The sequence below is a fragment of the Arachis hypogaea genome, chromosome 16 (genome assembly GCF_003086295.3).
Source record: "Arachis hypogaea cultivar Tifrunner chromosome 16, arahy.Tifrunner.gnm2.J5K5, whole genome shotgun sequence".
Classification (NCBI taxonomy): Eukaryota; Viridiplantae; Streptophyta; class Magnoliopsida; order Fabales; family Fabaceae; genus Arachis; species Arachis hypogaea.
Genome location: NC_092051.1, coordinates 93,423,172 through 93,431,182, shown reverse-complemented (window position 1 = coordinate 93,431,182; position 8,011 = coordinate 93,423,172).

Here is an 8,011-nt window from a genome sequence, read left to right as displayed (position 1 = left end):
AGTGCTTGATCTCTTCAATGTCACGCCCTTGTCTCTTTTGTTCTTCCCTCATAGCCCTTTGATCTTCTCTTATTTCATTGAGGATGGTGGAATGCTCTTGATGCTCCAACCTCAATTGCTCCATATTAGTGTTCAATTCTCCAAGAGAATTATGCAATTGGTCCCAATAGCATTGAGGAGGAAATTGCATCCCTTGAGGTATCCCAGGAATTTCTTTCTAAGGCGGTTGCACAGGCTCATGTGCATGCTCTTTAGTTTGCTCCATCCTCTTCTTAGTGATGGGCTTGTCCTCCTCAATAAAGTTGTCTCCCTCTATGACAATTCCAGCTGAATTGCATAGGTAACAAATAAGGTGAGGGAAAGCTAACCTTGCTTTGGTGGAAGGCTTTTCAGCTATCTTGTACAATTCTTGAGGTATCACCTCATGTACTTGCACCTCACTCCCAATCATGATGCAATGAATCATGATGGCTCGGTCTATGGTCACTTCTAACCGATTGCTAGTAGGGATGATAGAGCATTGGATGAATTCCAACCATCCTCTAGTTAAAGGCTTGAGGTCAAGCCTTCGTAGTTGAATGGACTTGCCTTGCGAATCCCTTTTCCACTGTGCTTCTACCACATAGATGTCTGAGAGCACTTCATCCAGTCTTTGATCAAATTTGACTCTTCTAGTGTAAGGATGTGGGTTTCCTTGCATCAAAGGCAAGTTGAACGCCAACGTCACACTTTTCGGACTAAAGTCCAAGATTCTCCCTCTGACCATGGTGCTCCAATTCTTGGGATTTGGGTTCACACTAATGTCATGGTTTTTTGTGACCCATGGATTAGCATAGAACTCTTGCACCATTAAGATCGCAACCTCTTGGATGGGAATGGTTAGGACTTCCCAACATCTTCTCTTGATCTCTCTTCGGATTTCCAGATACTCATTCTTCTTAAGCCTAAAAGGGACCTCAGGGATCACCTTCTTCTCTGCCACTACTTCATAGAAGTGGTCTTGGTGGGCTATGGTGATGAATCTCTCCATCTCCCAAGATTCGGAGGTAGCGGCTATGGCTTTTCCTTTCCTCTTTCTAGAGGGCTGTCCAACCTTGGGTGCCATAAGTGGTAATCGAAAGCAAAAAGCAACGCTTTTCCCATACCAAACTTAAAAGCTTTGCTCATCCTAGAGCAAAAATTAAATAAAAGAGAAGAATGGAGTAGTAGAAGAAGAAAATAAAGGAAGAAGGAGGGAGAAAGCAATTCGGCCAAAGGGACTTTGATGTGTATGAAGTGTGTGTATGAAGGGTTAGTAAGAGGGGTATTTATAGGAGTGGGCTACGGTTGGGTTCGGTCATGGGTGGGATAAATGGGAGGAAAATTTGATTTTAAAGTGGATGGAGTTGGTGGGAATTATGATAGTTTTAGGGAAGTGATATGGATGTGATTGGGCTAGGGTTTATAGGGAAGAATGTATGGGAAAGAGTGAAAGTAAGAGGGAAGAAGTGGGGTAGGTAAAGATGCTGTGGGACCCACTGGTCCTGAGAGGCTAGGGAATTCAGATTCCCTGCCCTTCTTCATGGGCGTTGAATGCCCAGCACTATGCTCTTGGCAGGTGTTCAACGCCAGCTACGCTGCCAATTTGGGTGTTGAACGCCCTGGCTCTGCCTCTGGTTGGCATTAAACGCCAGCAAGACTGCCAATTTGGGCGTTGAACCCCAAGCCAGTGCTCCCTGGCTGGCGTTCAACGCCAGCAAGACACTCTATCCAGAGTGGTCTATTTTCATTCCTGAACCTTTCTGTCTCTGTTCTGACTGCTTCACATGATCATGAACCTAAAGAAATAACTAAAGAAAAACAACTTAAGAAATTAGAGGAAATAGAAATAACTTAAATAAGGTTGGGTTGCCTCCCAACAAGCGCTTCTTTAACGTCACTAGCTTGACAGTTAGCTCCTTACGGAGGATGATATGGGCTCAGAATTTCACCCCTTACAATGAACTTTCTTCCTATCTTCACATGGATGAGCTCCACATGCTCTAGAGATAAGACACGACTCACTGTATGTGGTATGACTGGTTTCTTGGTGAAGACAACTCTCATGCCAGGTGAGATGCCTTCATTGGGGACTTTCTTATCCTTCCAGCCTTTAGGTACTTTCTTCTTAGTACCTTTGTTCTCAGTACTTGTTGATGGCTGCCCAACACCAAACTTAGAATTGATGTTTGGTGGCTTGGTAAAGCTTTGCACTAAAAGAGATGGTTGGAACACTAAGTGTTGCACAGTTATCTCTCTTTTTTCAGAGGGAGAGTTGGGGTGAGGCATCTTGAACAAGATGTGATCCTCCTTTAGTTGCAAAATCAGTTCTCCCTTAGCTACATCAATGATAGCATTGGCAGTGGCTAGGAAAAGTCTTCCAAGGATGATGGATTCATCCTCATCTTCTCCAATGTCTAAGATTATGAAGTTTGCAGGGATGTACAGGTCTTCAACCTTTACCAGTACATCCTCTACTAAGCCATATACTTTCTTCATTAATTTGTCTGCCATCTCTAGTGAGATATTTACAGCTTGTACCTCAAAGATTCTCAACTTCTCCATTACAGCGAGTGGCATGAGGTTTATGCTTGACCCTAGGTCACACAGAGCCTTTTCAAAGGTCATGGTGCCTATGGTACAAGGAATTAGGAATTGTCTGGGATCCAGAAGCTTCTGAGGTAGCTTCTACTGTACCAAAGCATTGAGTTCTTTGGCAAGCACTGGAGGTTCTTCCTCCAAAGATTTTGTGCCAAATAACTTAGTATTTAGCTTCATAAGTGCTCCTAGGTACCAAGCAACTTGCTCTTCCCTAGTATCCCCATCCTCATCAGAGGATGAGTATTCCTCAGAACTCATGCACTGCAGGAGTGCATGCAAGGGAACCTCTATGGTCTCTACATGAGCCTAGGCTTCCTTTAATACTTGGATAAGAACTTTATCAGTGGGTGTTGAAAACCCAGTAGGTATGCCATTACTGGTGTTCAACGCCAGTTTTGGTGGTTCTTTGGGCATTGAACGCCCATCATGCATCCCTTCACTGGCGTTCAACGCCAGTTCCTTTGCCAAGTTGGGTGTTGAACACCCAGCCAGTGCTCCCTGGCTTGCGTTCAATGCCAGATTCCCTGCCAGTTTGGGCATTGAATGCCCAGTGAGGGCTTCCTCACTAGTGTTCAATGCCAATTTTGATGCCTGTTTGGGCGTTGAACTCCCAATGAGGTATTCCTCACAGGAGTTCAACGCCAGCTTCTGTGCTATGCCCAGTGAGGTCTTCCTCACTGGCGTTCAATGCCATCCCAATTTCTCTAGATTTGGCCTCATCCTTTGTGGTGATGGCCTTGCACTCTTCTCTTGGGTTTACTTCAGTGTTACTAGGAAGAATATCAAGAGGAGTCTCAGGGATTCTCTTGCTCAGTTGACCAACTTATACCTCCAAATTTCTAATGCAGGATCTTGTTTCAGTTATGAAACTATGAGTGGTCTTAGAGAGGTTGGAGACTATAGTTACCAAGCCAGAAAAGCTCTGCTTAGGAGTCTCCATATTCCCTTGAGAAGATGGGAATAGTGGCCTGTTGTTGAACCTATTATGGGTTCTTCCACCTTGATTATTATTGAAGCCTTGCTGAGGCTTCTGTTAATCCTTCCATGAAAGGTTAGGATGATTCCTCCATGAGGGGTTGTAGGTGTTTCCATAGGGTTATCCCATGTAATTCACCTCTTCTATGGTGGGTTGGTCAGGATCATAAGCTTCTACTTCAAATGAAGCTTTTTTATTGCTGCCAGTTGTAGCTTGCATTCCAGTCAAATGCTGAGACATCATATTGACCTGTTGGGTCAAGATCTTGTTCTGAGCCAATATGGCATTCAGACTGTCAACTTTAAGAACTCCTTTCTTCTGAGGGACCCCATTGTTCACAGGATTTCTCTCAGAGGTGTACATGAATTGGTTGTTTTCAACCATCTCAATGAGTTCTCTTACTTCTGCAGGCATTTTCTTCAAGTGGAGTGATCCACCTGCAAAGCTGTCCAATGATATTTTGGACATCTCAGACAAGCCATCATAGAAGATGTCTAAGCTAGACCATTCTGAGAGCATGTCAGAAGGACATCTCCTGATCAGTTGCTTGTATCTTTTTCAAGCTTCATAGAAGGATTTTCCTTCTCTTTGTCTGAAGGTTTGAACTTCTACTCTGATTTTGCTCATCCTTTAAGGAGGAAAGAATTTGGCCAAGAAAGCATTGACCAACTTTTCCTAAGAGTCTAAGCTTTCTTTAGGTTGAGAATCCAACCATATTTTTGCTCTGTCTCAAACAACAAAGGGAAAGAGCATAAGTTTGTAGACCTCAGGATCCACTCTATTGGTCTTGACAGTGTCACAGATTTGCAAGAATTTTGACAGGAATTGGTGTGGATCTTCTAGTGAAAGTCCATGAAACTTGCAATTCTGTTGCAAAAGAGAGACTAACTGAGGCTTAAGCTCAAAGTTGTTAGCTCTAATGGAAGGTATGTAGATACTTCTTCCATAGAAATTAGAGGTCGGTATGGGGTAGTCACCAAGAACCTTTCTTGCATCTCCTTCATTATTAGCATTGTCTACCATGTCTTCAGCTTCTTGTTCAAAATTTTCAGAGGAGGTTTCTTTCGGAGTGTTGTATTTTAACTTGCTGTAAATGCCGCCTTAGAGTTTTATCAGGTTCAGGGTCAGGATTAAAGAGAGGTTCTTTATCTCTGTTCCTGGTCATAAACAAGAAAAAGAAGACAAGAAAGAAGAAGAATGGGAGCTCTATGTTCAAGAACAGAGGACTCCCTGTGAGATGTGAAGAAGAGAGAAGAATGATGATAGAGAGAAGAGAGGAAGAATTTGGCTATGAGGAGAGAAGAATTCAAAAATTAGAAAGTAAAAAGAGAAAATATTTTTGTTTTTATTTTAATTATTAATTAAATTCAAAAATAAAACTAATTAACTAAAAGGATTTGAAAATTAAATAATGAATTTTCAAAAAAGAAAAGAGAGAAAGAGAGAAGATATTTTCGAAAATTAGAAGAGAGAAGAATTAGTTAGGAAGTTTGAAAAAGAAGAAACAGAAAACAAGTAACTAATTAAGAAAGATTTGAAATTAAGATAAGATAGAGATTAGAAAAGATTTGAATTTAAAATTTAAAATTAGAAAAGATAAGATAGAAATTGAAAAGATTTGAAAAAGATTTGAATTTAAAATTTGAATTATAAAAGATAAGATAAGAATTTGAAAAAGATTTGAAAAACATAAGATTTGAATTTTGATTTTTGAAAAAGATTTGATTTTGAAATTTGAATTTGAAATAAGATAAGATAAGATTTTTGAATTTTAAAGAAAGATAGAAAGTTAAGATAGTAATTTGAAAAAGATATGATTTTTGAAAAGATTTGAATTTGAAATTTAAAACTAAGATAAGATAAGATAATGATTTTGAAATTAAAATTTGAAATCTTTTTTATGATTTTCGAAAATTAAAGTGAAAGAAAATATTTTTTTATTTTTTTTAATTAATGAAGAAAGAGAAAAACAACAAAGAGACACGAAACTCAAAATTTTTAGATCTAAGACACCTAGAATTCAAAAATTGCAAAGAAAAACACAAAGAGACACCAAACTTAAAAATTTGAAAACCAAAGACACTAATTTCAAAAATTTTAAAAGAAAAGACACAAGAAGATACCAAACTTAAAGAATGACACCAGACTCAAACAAAAGACACTAATTTTGAAATTTTTGGAAAGAAAGACAAGAAATTCAAAAATTCAACAAGAACAAGAATAAAAGACTCAAACAAAAGATAAAGATTGATAAAGAAAAGTAAAAATTTTTTATAAAGTTTTTATTTTTTTTTTCGAAAAAGAGGAGGGAGATAAAAGACTCTAACAAAATTAAAAATAATACATAATCTAAGAAATAAGATAACCCGTTAGTTGTCCAAACTCGAACAATCCCCGACAACAGCGCCAAAAACTTGGTGCGCGGAATTAAACTTCGCACAACTGAACCAGCAAGTGAACTGGGTCGTCCAAGTAATACCTGAGTGAGTCAGGGTCGATTCCACGAGGATTGTAATTTGAAGCAAGCTATGGTTATCTTGTAGACCTTAGTCAGGCGGATAGAAATTTGGTTGGTTGTTTAAAGCGCATAAAGGTAAAATAAAGAAAACATTACTCAATTGATGGTGAAAGCAATGATAAGAAGATCGTTAAGGTTTCGGAGATGCTTTATTCTTCTGGATCAATTCGGTTTTACTGTCTTCTCCAACTGTGAATGATTTCTTCTATGGCAGGCTATATGTGATCAACGCCTTTTTCGAGAGGTCGTCGATTCTCCTCCAGAGCCGAACCCAGGGTTAGTGTGAATCCAGTCTGATTGAGGGTGAAGCTCCTGCAGTTCATTCCCCTTGATGATTAGTGTGGGAAATTGTGATTACACTTTTCACAACTTGGCACAACTAACCAGCAAGTGCACTGGGTCGTCCAAGTAATACCTTACGTGAGTAAGGGTCGATCCCACGGAGATTGTCGGCCTGAAGCAAGCTATGATTATTTTGTAAATCATAGTAAGGAGATTAATGATAAGAGTGATTGTATTTATGAAAAATAAATAACATAAAATAAATAGTACTTGTGAGTCAATAATGAGAAACAGGTTGAGGTTCTGGAGATGCTCTGTCGTCTGAATCTCTGCTTTCCTACTATCTTCTTCTCCAACCACGCATGGCTTCCTTCAATGGCAAGTTGTATGATCCTCTCGGACGAAAAATACCAGGTACGATCTCTGCACGGCTAATTAACTGTCGGATTTCTCGTCTCGGATGAAAAATACCAGGTCCAGCTACCGCACGGCTAATCATCTGTCGGTTCCCACTTGCGTCGGAATAGGACCCTTGTCCTTTTGCACACTGTCACTGCGCCCAACATTCGCAGGTTTGAAGCTCATCACAGTCATCCATTCCCGGATCCTACTCAGAATACCACAGACAAGGTTTAGACTTTCTGGATCCTAGGAATGCTGCCAATTGGTTCTAGCCTATGCCACGAAGGTTCTAACCTCCGGACTCGGTCCGTAGATTAGAAACCTAAGAGATACATACTCAAGCTGTCGCCCAGTGACTACGTTGAGCTCAGATAGAACGGGAGTGGTTGTCAGGCACGTGTTCATAGGTTGAGGATAATGATGAGTGTCACGGATCATCATATTCTCCATATTGAAGTATGAGTGAGTATCTTAGAATAGAATCAAGCGTGATTGAAAAGAAAACAGTAGTAATTGCATTAATCCATTGAAACACAGCAGAGCTCCTCACCCCCCACCTATGGAGTTTAGAGACTCATGCTGTAGAAGATACAATATGAAGTGTAAAATGTCATGAGGTACAAAATGAATCTCTAAAAGTAGTTTTTATACTAAACTAGTAACTTTGGTTTACAGAAAATGAGTAACTAAGTACAGATAATGCAGAAATCCACTTCCGGGACCCACTTGGTGCGTGTCTGGGCTGAGCTTCCAAGCTTTCACGTGCATATGCCCAAAGTTGGCGTTAAACACCACCCTGGGTGCCAGAATGGGCGTTTAACGCCGAAAAAGGTGCCAGTTCTGACTTTTTACGCTATAAAGTTTTAGGCTGACTTTGAATACCAGTTTGGGCCATCAATTCTCAGGAAAAGTATGGACTATTATATATTTCTGCAAAGCCCAGGATATTTACTTTCCAAAAAAATTGAGAGCGCACCAATCGGGCTTCTGTAGCACGAGAAAATCTATTTCGAGTGCAGGAGAGTCAGAATCCAACATCATTTGCAGTCCTTTCTCAGCCTCTGAATCAGATTTTTGCTCAGGTCCCTCAATTTCAGCCAGAAAATACCTGAAATTATAGAAAAACACACAAACTCATACTAAAGTCCAAAAATGTTATTTTTAAATAAAACTAAAAAAATATAATAAAAAGTAGCTAAATCATACTAAAAACT